Source organism: Pinus tabuliformis, chromosome 6, assembly GCF_031772625.1.
Source record: "Pinus tabuliformis cultivar Carrire ecotype Pingquan chromosome 6, CPIR1, whole genome shotgun sequence".
In the NCBI taxonomy this organism is placed as follows: domain Eukaryota; kingdom Viridiplantae; phylum Streptophyta; class Pinopsida; order Pinales; family Pinaceae; genus Pinus; species Pinus tabuliformis.
Genome location: NC_142292.1, coordinates 782,228,345 through 782,243,091, shown reverse-complemented (window position 1 = coordinate 782,243,091; position 14,747 = coordinate 782,228,345).

Here is a 14,747-nt window from a genome sequence, read left to right as displayed (position 1 = left end):
TCTTACCTCACCCATGAAAGTCTGCACGAATAATCTCATGGTCACATTTTCTGCATCAATCTCATGAAGCTCAAAGAAATCTGTCATCTTATCCACATGTTGCTGAGCCATGGTACTTTGAGGAGTGCCATCAAATAAAGGAATTTTACTCTGATAATCTGCAGGCATGTCACCCAAAACTTGAGGCAGCGCGAGAGGTGCAAACTGAGCAGCCATTGCTCTTGGTGGATTTGCAATCGGCCTTGGAGATGTTGGGGGAGAAGGTGCAATTGATGTATGAGTGTATGAGGAGGTGTATGTGGAGGTGAAGCAATTTTGGATGTAGAAGGAGTAGATGGAGGTGAATTTACAGCAGACTTTTGATATGTAATAATAGGCTACAGGGGAAGGGTGGGAATGAAAGGCGGTTCAGTGGGAACCCTTGAGCTAGATGGAGTTGCGGCAGCTCCAAGAGTTGCAGATGCAGCTTCTAGGAAATCAATGATATTTGCAGCCTCAATTTCAGTTTGGAGTTGTCTTAGGATGAAATTCTTAATGGACTTATTGGATTTTTCAATATCTAGAGCAGCAAGAAAGTCTGGATTCGGGACGATAGACTCAAGAGTGTTTTCGGATTTGGTTTTAAACAATGAAAATTCAAAATTTTCATCAAAATCAAGCTCTTCAAGATACTTGAAAATTGCAGGGCAAGAATGGGATTTGAACACGGGAGTCACAGAGCTCTCTTGATGAACAATTCTTGAAATCAGATTGGGATTTTCGTAAAAAGGGGGAGGATTTGGATCTGGATTAGCTCTGGTATATCTCTTTGAAGCCAGTGTGTTAATTTCAAGAAATCAAAGGAACACAAACAACTTGTTCAGCCTTTCAAATTCTAAACTTATCATCCAAAAGCTTAGAATTCTCAAAGGTACTGGGGCGATTTACAGGTCGAGTGTCACGATTACAAGCTAGACTGGAGATTGACTGAAGCAGCGTTTATCTACTTGCGCTAATGCAAAGCAAAAGCGTTTCGAAGGCTTCCTGGCATAACTTCAGGCTCTGTCTGTAGCTTATAAAACCAATGACATCAACAAGAAAACCATTTTCTTCCCCAGTATGGTCGCCACTATGTTAGAGCCTAGATTTGCCTCAGGCTAAAAGACAAGGTTCTAGGTCCACATCAAACCACGCTCAGCCTCGTAGTTAGCCCTACGAGGACAGGAGAGGGCTCTCTCTGGGTCGATCTCGACAAAAGACAAGCAATGGGGCTTGATATGACTGAAATAAAAGCTAATTTTAGGCTAGTATGAAGTACAAGGGTTTGTTGTGAGTTTTTGGGGGTTTTGTGTTGGAAACAGGGAAAGGAAAATTGGGCTCGGGGATGAGGCACAGTTTCTGCAGAGTTCTGATTGGGGCAAGGAAGGCAATCGTTTTGATGCTTTAAATTGAGTGAATGAATAGATCGGACTGGTGAGGAGCTAAGGAGAGCAAGAGAGTCTCAAGAATTCTCCTTAAACAGATGAAAACATGGAAATTTAAACAAATTCAAAGGCAGAGCATAACAGTTAATGGATTCCACCTTAATCACTCATTTGTTCAAATTCAGAAGAAAAGACAGGAAAATGATACACATAACACTAATGAACTTACAATTACTTAGAGAAGCACACCATCAAAAACATAAAGCCACATGGATCCCAAACAGTGCTGCAAAACCCTGGTCTTTCCTTAGCCAAAAATGCAGAGATAGAATGTACAATGATATGCCAAAGCAATCCCTAGTGTCCAACCCTGAAAATGACTTAGGAATTACATGATATAGACTAGCCCAACCCATTCCCTTGCCTCTAGGGGTCGAGATCATCATTCTAGGAGTTGTTTCAACCAATTCTAAACAAAGCACTAAAATCTAGGCAATCAAAACAACTTGCCTCTATAAGGTAGGAAACTGATTCATTCATTAAATTTTCACTTTTTAGTGAATGAATCCTCTAGAACAAGTAAATAAGTGCTAAAATTACATCATGTTTATCCAATTACATCAAAATAGATCAAAAATTACATCACAAAGAAAATTTAGTCAAACTGGCCGAATTTCTGAGCTGGAAGGTGAAAAATTGAGCAAAAATCCTCTATGGGTCACGCCAAAATCTGTATGCATCATGCCACTTTGGAGCTGATTTTGAGGCACTTACTGAAGTCCAAATTGAGCCCAAGTGTACTTTTTGGATAGCCCTACCTGTCTACTTTCCAACCCAAGTGGAATTTCTAAATTTGGATGTCATTTTCCCCTCCCAAACTTCAACCTCCCAAGACTGCTTCCTGTGTGTCAAAATAGGGGTAGTGAGGTCATTTTTTGAGTGTTTTTGACCTCCTGGGGACTCAAAACTTGCCAAAACTTCTTGGCCATGCACCAGCAGTCATGATTTTTCATGCCAAATCCAAAAATGTAAAATTTTTGCAATTTGGAGCTCTCCAGCAAAAGCGCGCGCCATGTGGCGCGACGCACAGGGAGAAAAACCCTGTTTTTTGTACCAAAATTTGCCAAAATGCCAAAAATGTCCCAAATTTCTTGAAATTTGGGCTGGAGCTTCTTCATTAAGTGTTATGCTGGGCTAAAGAGGCTTCAGCCAATATCTGAAGATGATCAAGCTCCCTTTGCCTCTTTTTCTTCCTTATTGCCTTCCTCAATTTTGCCTTTAAATTCCTGATTCGTGCCTTGCAAACCTTGTTCCGTGCCATGTAGTGGAAATCCATGTGTCTCAGAAATGCATGGTCCTCGTCGGCCTTGTCCAACAGCCTCTCTAAGTGCATGTTGACTCTCGAGATTAGCCTCCCGATCCTCATTAATCTCTTGCTCCAATGGCGTGAGCTCAATTCTTCTCCTTTGTGCAGCCTGGCGATTCTTGTGGATGTTCTGTAGCTCCATGATTGCTTGCTGATCTTCAAGCTATTTTTTCCTCTGCTCCAAATATTTCATGGTCCACTTAGCTCTCTCCAAGTCAAGGGATAAGGCTTGGATCTTTGTTTGCTGCTCCTGGATGATCTCCCTAAGTTTGGCACTTTGTGGGCCCGTATCTGTATCATCATCATGAATGAGAATGAAGTCGGTCTCTCTTTCACCTGAAGGCCCCTCATCCTGCATTGGCCTCTTTCCTTTGTTCTGTACCTGTGGTGCTGATGGAGGAAACGAGGCTCCTTCCACCCCGGGTGGAGATAACACTCGCTTTGTCGCTGCAAACAAATGTCTGGTACCTCTCTGATATGTGATGAATACCGACACACTAGCGGTCTCATGTCACTCATACTGATGAGAAGGCCCACCTTCATGCTTAACCTCTGATAATCCCTGTGAAGCTCTGAAGAAGTCTCGAGAGATGAAATCATCCCAAGTGATGCCCTGTAATTCAAGCTGATGAACCACCAAAATCTTAATAAGAGCAAAATGATAGACACTGTTAAGTTGTTGCTGAGGGGTTTTATGCTGCACAAGTGTGGTCATCCTCTCTATGTTCCGGAAAATGAAATATGGAATTTTCATCATCCGTACCCTGGTGAAATGCATGAGCAACCTGATGTGATAAGCATAGAGACGAGAGAACCATCCCTCACAGCTGAAATATTTCATGATCAATTTCATTAGTGGAGCATATTCATCTTTCAGATATTGGAATGGGAACACTCTCTTGAGCTGCCTCAAGAAACCGGTTTTAATGTATGGCTCATAATGCTGCCGGTCAATATTCTGCTTCTTGTTCCATGGTTCTCCAATGTTCGGTATGTCGGTTGCTAATGAGACAGATTCTGGTGTAAGTGTGAAGGTGACACCGACTAAGATAGCTTGATCTCCATGTAAGTGCAGCACGAATAGACGAGCCAAATCATGATGAAATTGAACACTAGCCACCTTTTGACAAAACTCATAGCATGACTGATGCTGGAAACACAACATAGAAAGAGGGCAGGCCTGCAATTCTGTAAGGGTAGTCGGTTCTTCTCTAACATGTTTGCCACTTTTATGAGGTCTCCGGGGTGCCTATTCTTCCAAGGGTGAGTCACTTTGGGTTTCCACTTCATAGTCCGATGAATGCTCAGATGCCATGACTGTTGTTTTTCAAACTGCCTTGAAGATGAAGATGCTGGTGTATGAAAACTGTTTAGATTGTTCTTTAGTAATGTGTACAAACTCTGCCACCAAAGGGGAAAACCAATGAAACAGGGACTGTTAGGAAAGGGAGATAATATCAAGGGATTAGGAATTATTGGGAGAGATTTGTTTGGGAAATATGGGAGGGGGTTTAGTAATTTAGGTATGGGAATAGGTTTTAGGGTTTTTCACATTTGAAAGTTTTGGGAAAGGGAATTTTAGGAAGGGGGGTTTAGTAACTTTTTGGGATAGGGAAGAATGAAATCTAGGAGAAATGGAATAAGGGAGAAGGGAATGATGGAGAAGTGACTTTGGTAGCAAAACAGTGAATTGTGGAAACCACGGAAATTTCCTTTGAGGCACGTTTGAAGTAGGGTTTGGATTTTTGTTTCAAACATTAACATCCATAAACCACCATCCCTTATCACAAAAATGGATGAAACATTGAGATGTCGACCCTACCTGGCGAATCCACGCAAATAAATGGAAATTTGGAGAAATTTAAAATGTTTTCGGGCTTTCAGGTGTATGTGTCGCGCCGTCCTAGTGCGCCGCGCCCATTCAGAATTACACTGGACAATTTCTCCCAGTGTGCCGCGCCACCTGCTCTGTGCGCCGCGCTGGCCAAATTTCCTCTAACTTTCCCCAAATCGCACACCAACTCAACCAATTTGCTTTGAGTGGCTTTCTCCTTGGTCTTGTCATGCAAATAGCATTGATCTTCATGAAAATGTCTTTATAAATGCATGGATTTAATTTTTGACTCTCCAAGACCCATCTTTGTAATGTTTTGGCATTGGCACTTTTTCTATTTTAATACAACTCTGTTTTTTAATTTCCTTTTTGATTTTTTGACTGAAACAATGAAATTCTTGGCAAATTTTTGCAGGGATAGCTGATATGGAATTTGGCAAAGGAGACCAGGGCTGCGCCTAAAGATTTCAAAAACTGAAAACTTTTGAAAATTATTACAAAGGACAAAATGTTGACTTTTCTTCAAAACAGAGATTTGAAGAATAGTCATAATCCATCGATATGATGATGAAATTCGCGAAATAGAAAACATGCGTAGAACCTCCCTCTGGCCTGCTGGCATTTGAACACTTTAACAACTCAATTTTTGAAACCCTAGACCTATGATTGACGTGACTCTTTTCCCATTAAAAGATCAAACATTGACTATCATGGACCTCAATAAACATCGATGAAAAGACCTAAGCCAGCAGGTACAAGACATGAGGGGAATGAATGACAAAGCCCTTCCGTCAGATTATGGCATGCTCCTAGCAGAATGCAACTGAGTGAATCAAGCGAGACACCTAAAAATGAAATGCAAAAAGAGTTTTGATCTCTGACGGAGGGATGACCAGACCGACTCTAACACAACACATAGGCCCTCCCCTCTTCTTCTTCTATTATGTGCCATGCATCCACAATATTTTGTATACCCTCCTTAGAAAGGAGGTCTGCTTCTGTGTTCTACTCCTTGTATATGTGGAAAACATATATAGAATCAAAACCCAATTTTAAATGTAAAATTTCTTTTATGAGTGGAATCAAAATATAGTTTTGACATATCTGTAATTCATTAAACCAGCAGTTAATGACATTTAAAGAGTCACCAAATATTTGAACAGTAAGAATCCCCTTTTCTCGAAGACAACACATTAATATTTTCAATGATTGGAGTTCTGCAAAATTGTTTGTTCCCTATCTAAGGCCCACTAAAGCTTTGAAGCATTTGTCTTCATTTATGTGAATAACCAAACCTGCCCCACACCTATTATGAGCATTAGATGCTCCATCTAAATATGCCCAAGGAATGTTGGGTCTGATAGTTTCTTCTCTTATGATCCGAGTAGATTGTTTGGGTGGAGTCTCAAGTATTAAGGCAAAAAGTGTTGCACATTCTGCTGCAATTGGTGAAGGAGTTGGAGTGCGTCCTAAAAAATTCCTTTATTCCTTGCTATCCAAATTCCCCATGAAATAATTGGTGGTAAATTTTTCAGATGTACGTCATGGGCTATGTTCCACCATTTTTCCCATGCTTCCAATATATTTGAACCATTCCATCTTTGTCTAACCCCCATAAGATTCAGAGTGGCCTCCCAAATTTTGACACAAAATGGGCATTGTAGGAAGAGGTGGCTCACTGATTCCTCTGCATTTTTACACAGAATACACAACCAAGCCCATTCTTGTTCCTTTTCTTGAGATTATCTGAGGTGGGCACTTTGTTTTTTAGGAGGCACTAGAAGAACAACCTTGTCTTAGTTGGGCATTTAATTTCCACAAAGGCTTCCACCACCAAGCCTGGACCCCTTTACCTCTCCTGTCCATTTAATAGTTGTAACCTAACTTAGGTGAATATATACATTTTGGTGTTTGTACTCACTTGATATTATCCGGACGGTACCTTATTCGCATATTTGTGTTTTGTATCTCACTAGTATATTTCTTCCAAGAAGCTCTCAAGATTTCCTCAAGATGGATATCCTCGGTTGATTTCCATCCTTGATGCCAGTGTGATGAGGATTCAACTGCCACGATCTGATTCAGGTAATTGTAACCATGGTTATTGAGATAGTCCACTAGTTCTCGAGGTAGGGCATAGTCTTCGCCACATCCCACCCACGGATCTATCCCAATCTTTAGATTTTCTCCATTCCCGATATGCCAAGAAATTCCCTCTTCTATAATTCCAAATGACTCTAATGTGACCTTCCAAATTCCAGAACCATTTGAAATTTTCTTATCTGGCCTTCTCATCCATTCATCCAGCAAAACCAAGTCAATATATTTCCTCTTTACCACAACAGTCCACAAGTTTTCCTCAGTTAAAATGTGCCACCTAGATTTTTCTACCAGGGAAGAAGAAAAAAGAGGGAGGTTCTTGATTCCCCATCATCCCCATGCCTTAGGGAAATCCACCTTGTCCCAAGCAATCCATGGAAGGATTGTCTCCTCCTTTGATCCTGCCCATAAAGATAACCACACAACTTCTTTATCTGGGATAAAATACCTTTTGGGACCTAGGTAAGAGCTATCTAGTACACTGGAATGGGAGTAAGTACTGACTTGATTAACACCAAATTTCCTTCTCTAGACAGCCCCTTGAAACTCCAATGGTTAATATGCTTTTCCACTTTGTCCAGTAATCATTTCCAATCAATTTTTCTATAGGTATTAGGTTTTAGATGAAATCCCAGATATTTGAAGTTGTCCCTCATAGGTTTAGCTTCAAATGGGAGAATAGCTAGCACACAGTTTAATTTTGCCATTTAAAACCCTTTGTGTGCAACTATAGATTTCTCTACATTGATGCACATTCCTATAGCTTTGATAAATAAATAAATAGAAAGTTTCAGTTTTTGTATATCCCCTTGAGACCCATCACTAAAAAAGAGGATATCATCTACAAACAAAAGATGCATGATTAACATATTGACAACTACTTAAATCCATTTGACCTCACCTCTACTCTTAGTATCTAGGATCAACTAACTATGGCATTCGATCACCAATAAAAAGATGAGTGGGGACAAAGGACACCCCCGTCTGAGTCCCCTCTGACTGTGAAAAAAAGAAGATGTCGAGACATTTATAAGAACAACAAATGAAAAATTTGATATACAAGCCATTACCTAGTTGATGAAACTAATTCTGAACCCCAAATGAGGAAGAAGGAGGTGAAGATATAACCAACTTATTATGTCATATTCCTTTGAGAGATATATTTTAACTAGCATACCTTTCCTTTTGCTCCTTTTAATGTTATGCATAGTTTCCTTTTCCACTCTTATCGCTTCATGGATCTGTCTACCATCTAGAAACCCAAATTGTTCCTTAGAAATATTCCTTGAGAGTATAGGCTTCAGAAGGGAGGCTATGATCTTTGCAATAATTTTGTAGAGGTAGTTGCATAGGGATATGGGCCTGAAATCTTCAAAACTTGAGGGAGCATCTATTTTTGGAAGTAGAGCCTGAAAAGTACAGTTTAAAGGCTTATAAACAAACCCCTTGTTCCTCGACTCTTCCACCACCCATGTGAGCTCATCCCTAATGGACTCAAGAAAATGAAGATAAAACTCCATCATCCATCCATCTGGCACCGAGCTTTTGTCTTTCTGCATTTATTTTATGACTCCTTCAACTTCGCCTTTTGTGACATGCGTCATGATCATATCATTTTCTTCTTCCTCTGCATATCTTGGGAAAAATTGTGCCACCTGGATGACTCCTACTATATATGCTACCTCTGGAGCTCTAAACAATCCTTTGAAGTGATCTCTTCCCATTTTTTCCATCTCCTCAAATGATTTTGCAGTTCCTCCATCTGTCTTATTCATCTCCTAGATTGTGTTGCCATTTTTCTGACCCTTTACATAGTTTTGGAAGAAATTGGAGTTTTCATCCACTACTACAAGCCAAATAGCTCTACTCTTAAGCCTCCATTATTCTTCAAAATCCAATAGTATCTTTATTTTATAGGATTCCAATAATTTTATTATCTTTTTTTCTCCTCTGTCTCATATCCATCCTCTTGTACACTTTCCAAATTTTAAAGGGCTTCATTAATTCTTTTAAGATCGGCTTCTTCCTTTAACCTCTTTTCATTTTCTCAGTTGATTATGGCATGTTTCATTATTTTTAGATTTCCCATAAAGCTGTGAGCCATTGAGCCACCTTGATCAGTGGCCTGATGATTCCAAGTTGCATTAAAAAATTTGTTATAACTAGGGTATTTAAGCCAGACTGGATAAAATTTAAAAGGTGAACCAGGCTCCCTACTGGTCCCTTTTAGCTCTAGTATGATGGGGAAGTGATCCGACTCTCCACCCATCCCAACCCATCACCTAAAAAATGGAATGAGATTAAACAAATCCTCCTTCAGCAAAAACCTATCCAATCTCTTTGCCACCCTTGCTTCTCTCGTTCGCCTATTTCTACATGTGGGGCTAGATTTGATCAAATTCACATCTAAGAGCTTCCCTTCATGAGATTGTTCTGGAAGAAATTAGTCAGTGTATCTTCTTGTGCCATAGACCCCCAAGATTTAGCCATGCCTAATGAAAAGTTTTATATCCCCCCCCCACAACCAAATTGGGGTGGTCCATAAAATATTTAGCGAATAGGGTATTCCAGAAAGGTACCCTATCCTGACACATCCCATAGATATTTAGAAATGAAAGCTTCAAGCATAATTCCTAAGAATAGACTTTCGCTCCTAGGACTAACTCTGCACCTCACGAGTTTAGTAGTTAGATGTTGATGTCTTTGAACCCCATAGCAATACCCCTAGATCTCCCCTTTGCATCAGCTGTCACAAAGGACCATCCTAGCAACAATTTACAGAGAGATGACTTCACATATTCTCCAAAATCAAGTGTTTCTTGTAACATAATTACATCAAGACCCATATTTTTAATAAGATCCTTTAGTGATAGTTTCTTGCAGGTGTTAGCAAACCCTCTACAATTGAAGGACAACACAATCATTTAGTAACCACCATAGGGGATTGCGTTGCTCTAAGTGCCCCTTTTAGAGATAATTGTTTCCCATCAACAATGTCCAACTTGGCTTTCAGATGGGCCTTTGATATATCATTTTTTCTATCTCATGTTTTATGAGGCAATTTAGGCTCTTGCAAACCCCCCAACCCTCCTATGGCCTCTAATAATACATCTTTTTTGTCTCTGGGTCATAAGTTATAGAGGGGCATCCCAAGAGATGGACCAGGGAACGGAGTTCCATTAGAGCGGGCTGGTGAGATGGAGGACAAGTTTAGAGCCAGAATTGATGTAATAATGTTATCCAATGCTAGAGATAAAGTACTACATTGAGACACATCCGAAGAGAGAGGCCTAAAGGAAACAAGCCTCAAGAGAGTATCTAATAATGAAGATAGAGAAACAACAACAGAGGATTGGGGATGAATAGAAATACCCATCGAGAGGGGAGCAGGTTCGATGTCCTCAACCACATCCTAGGTCTCTTGGTGCTGAACTTCCTTTGACTCTATCTAGTTTGCTTCAAGATCCTGATCCTCTTGTATCTCCATAGGTTCCGGACCTCTCGTCTATTATTCTCGCGTCATCACCTCTTGGATATTTTCCTCGATCCTAGTCATTGCTCTGCCTTCGGATCTAGTGTCCCCTCTATGTCTTCTCCTTCTACAGTATCCCAATGGACAATCTCGTGCCAAATTTCCATGACTATGGCACCAGTGGTAGCAAAAAGGAAACTACTCATAGTCAATAATTTGGGAGTGTGAATATCCCTGGGGTTGAAGCCCAATTTTCTCTACCAAGCCCTCTCTTGGGTCTAACCTAACCAGAAGTCAAGCTACATTCCTACTCTTGGTCTCTAGAAAGGTCATATCAACTTCAAGGAATGTTCCTAGGGTATTCCCAATGGCTCTAAATACATCTTCAGTTCATAATTTCAAACGTAGCACAGGGAGACGAACCCAAACCGGTATTTCCTCTAGCCTTTCCTTCTGTGCGTCAAATAAAGGTGCCCATTTCTTAAATAATATTGGGGAAATCCAAAAACACTAGTTTCACTCCAATATCCATTTCATTGCCTTTCATTTGTCAAATCGTATCATAAACCAACCCCTTTCTAGGGTAATCACTTCAACTTGTAAATCTGTAGCCCCATACCATCCCTTTCATATCCATTTAGTGATATACTTCGCTGAATAGTGTCTCCATTTTTCTCTTCCCACTAGAATTAGCTATGATGCTTCCATAGCTCTATCGATTTGTATATCAAACCTAAGCACCAAATTTGGGGCTACTTCTTTCTTCTTAATTACCCACCCCTTCTTTATTTTTTCTCCTAGGGACTGTCTATTCTCAATATTCTGCCTGAAACTATCTTCTCCTACCATATTCTAAAAGAAAAATGCCCCAAGGTTTGTGGACTGCACTTCCACCTCTAGGTTATGGGTTTGTGCAACTCCCTCTCCCTAGGGATCAATTCCCATAACCTCTGCATGCTAAAGGCCATGAAAGACATTTGAAAGAACCCGAACTCCAACCTGCTCAGAAACCTCACAATTGATGAGGGCCAGTCTTGCCTTCAAAGCCCATCTCTCTAACTCCAAACCCTCTCCTGTCGCACCATTACTGCCTAAATCAAGAGGTTTGAGGAACTAAACCCCCCACTGGTGCCCAAAAATTCTACAAGCCTGTGTTTTGTTGAGTCTTTAGGTGGAACCCAACTCACAGGGCAGTTGTTCCGACATGAAATAGGATTTAAGGCCCTCATGCCCTCTTAATCCATTACTTTTGATAATGTCTTCAACGCCGCCAATGAAAAAATCATATTCAAGAAATACTGAAGGGGTTTTTGAACTCACTAGAAGTTCCATTGAGATTCCAACAGTTAATTCCTTCAGATCCATTGCAAGACCCTTCACATCCTGAACACCGTTGATAGGAGCTTTGCGTTGAACCGAAGTAAAAATGGGTTTTTCCTCCTCCATAAAACCAAAAACACCGCATGCATTCCATTATAAACTCGATATCGTCATCTTTCTAGTTGGAGTCTTAGCTAGAAGTTTAACCTTCTCCAGGTTGTGTTGAGTTGGCTCCAAACCCCAAACTAAAAGAATATCCTTCGGTTCTGGTTCCAGATCGACATAGTCCCGTGGACTAACCATCTTATCTGGAAGCTGAGGGAGGATTTTTCATAAACAGTCTGTAGTTATATACCTTTGCAACTGGCGCATGTTGATACCAACAATACCTCCCTTCAATTCAATAATAAGATCTTTGTCTTTGTAATTAAATATATATATCTATATATATATATATATATATATATAAAACATATGTATAAAATATTGAAACACTAAAATATTTTAAATGATAGTAAATATTAAACATGTAATGAATAACTTACCAATGGATGAAATTAATGACCCCTTAAAAGTATCCATAAACACAAAAATGTTTTATAGCTAAAGACTTTAAAATCCTTCTCAATTAGAATCCCTTGAACCAACATTTACCATTGCCAAGTTGGCCCCTTAACCTAGATGTTGTCCTAAAAAGTCCCTCTTTTCATGGAAGTGCCATTGTTAACTATATTTTCAACAACATACACTAAAGAAATATTAAAAGATTTAAAATTTGTTTTCAAATTGTTTACCAAAAGGAAATTTCAAATCTATAGAGAGTGAAAACTAATTAATTTATAGGGGAAAAATCAATGTTGAAAGTAAATTTTCAAAATGTTATTACACTTCTTGAAACTATGAAAAAAAAATATTAGAGACATTGAGAAAATCACATTATTCTCTCCTTACTGTGTTCTTAAATGTAATTTATATGGACACCGAAATTCCAACAAACATTGGCTATGTTAACTATAACAATAATAAGTTTTAAAAATTATGAAAAAGGCCAGAAAAACACAAATACAATCTGGTCTTTAAAGTCAGAGGATGGAATCCTGGCCAAATCTTTTGAGGAATTGTCCATGTAGGGAAGAAACCATTTCAAAAAACTTTTCAAAGCACCTCCAAAAGTGTCAATTGTCGAGGTGGTCAGGATAGCTCAAAACTTCCCAAGGTATTTGGAGGAGGAGGAGAACGAAATTATCATGGGGTAAGTGACAAAAGAGGAAGTTGAAGGAATACTAAGATCAATGCAAAAGGATAAGAGCCCAGGTCTAGATGGTTGGACTGTGGAGTTCTTTCAACATTTCTTTGAGTCCTTGTGGAACGAACTGACTGAATTCGTCAAAGAATCCAAGATAAAAGGGTCAATTTCCCTTTGAGGACTCCATACCAATATCTCTATGTAACTGCGTTTACAAAATAATTTCAAAATTAATTGCAATTAGATTGAAACCGGTCCTCTCAAGCAACATATCAAAAGAGAAATTTTGTTTTTTGGATGGAAGACAGATTCATGAAGCAATAGGTGTGGCTTAGGAGACCATTCATAACATAAAAAAAATCCATAGAAAAGGTGTTATAGTTAAAATAGACCCATCTAAAGCATAAAATGGTATCAACAAGTTGTATATGTGAATGGCATTAACTCACTTGGGTTTCAACAGCGGGCTAATAAACTGGGTCATGGGATGTATGGATGATATTAGTTTTGTTATTCTGATCAATGGGGTGGCCACACCTTTCTTTCAGAGCCAGAGGGGACTTCGGCAAGGATGCCTTCTCTCTCCTCTACTCTTCCTACTAGCAGCAGAGGGACTCACTCAAATGATACTTGAAGCAAGAAGAAGAGGCGATATTAAGGGCATTGAAGTGGATGTCAATCTACATATAACCCATTTGTTGTTTATGGATGACATCCTACTCTTCAGTAACAGTAGTAGGAGTGAATAATCAATTCAACACTTATTTCTAAAGTGTCCTTTTAATAGAGAAGTTTGGCTAGAGACATTGAGGTTGTTAAAGAAAAATTGGAGATGGGAAGGAGGAAATATTAGGGAGGTATGGAAAAATTGGTGGAAGGACACACTGGAGGAAACCCTACAAAATATACCTCTAATATTAGCATGGGGTATTTGGTTGACTCGGAACAGGAGAATCTTCAAGGATCAAATCCCATATTATGAACACATAACTATTGAATGTGCTTCCATTTATGAGAGTATACTTGTACCAGTCCCAAAATCAAATATTAGGGGGATTAGGGAGGAACATATTAGGGCAATATTCCCTGGGCTTATTTCGACTGGGCTTCCGATCAAAGGAATATGTGTGGGGCAAGAATTGTAATTCATATTAATGCAGACAGATGCTTAAAAACCTTGGTGGGTCTAGGAGCAGGAACAAATAACTATGCCGAACTTCAAAAATTAAAACTCCTTTTGTGTTGGCTTACACACCTAGGAATAAAATCAGTTCATATTTTTGGTGACTCTCTGAATGTCATCAAATGGTTTAATGGAGAGAACAGATGTCAAAACTATATTTTATCTCCTTTGTTAAAAGAAGCTTTAAACCTCAAACAAATTTTTAACTCTATTACTGTGTGCCTCATTTATAGGGAACAGAACTCAGCAGTAGACCTCCTTTCTAAGGAGGGTGTGCAACAAGGTATGGATAACTGGTGCATAAAAGATATAGAAAACAAAGTGATCCATGTGTCAGATCAACCTCCCTTTGCACTCTAAAGCTCATATCAGAGCCATTTCTGCTATTGGTTTTTGTATTTTTTCTTTTTTCTTTTTCGGTTTTTAGACTTTAAAACATTGGAAATTTCTTAACTGAATGTTGTTGATACCTTTCCTATTTGGGTTGTTTTCCTCATTAGAGGAGGCCCGGGAATTCGATATAATGATCGTTTTTTTGCACATTTTGAGATGGGAAAGTATTTGTTTGCTTACTAGCTCAGTTTAAAACTCTATGTTTATTTAATAAACATATAGTCTTCAGAATACTTAAGTGCATATACTATGTAACTTTTTATTGCCCTAATAGAAAGTTCGATTTTTTCTCTAGAAAAAAACAATAATAAGTTTTATTAACCATGGCAAAGGAGTGCTACGTTCAAACGATTTTATAAGTAGCATTGTTAGAATTAATACATGAGAGAAACTTATATATATATATATATATATATATATATATATATAT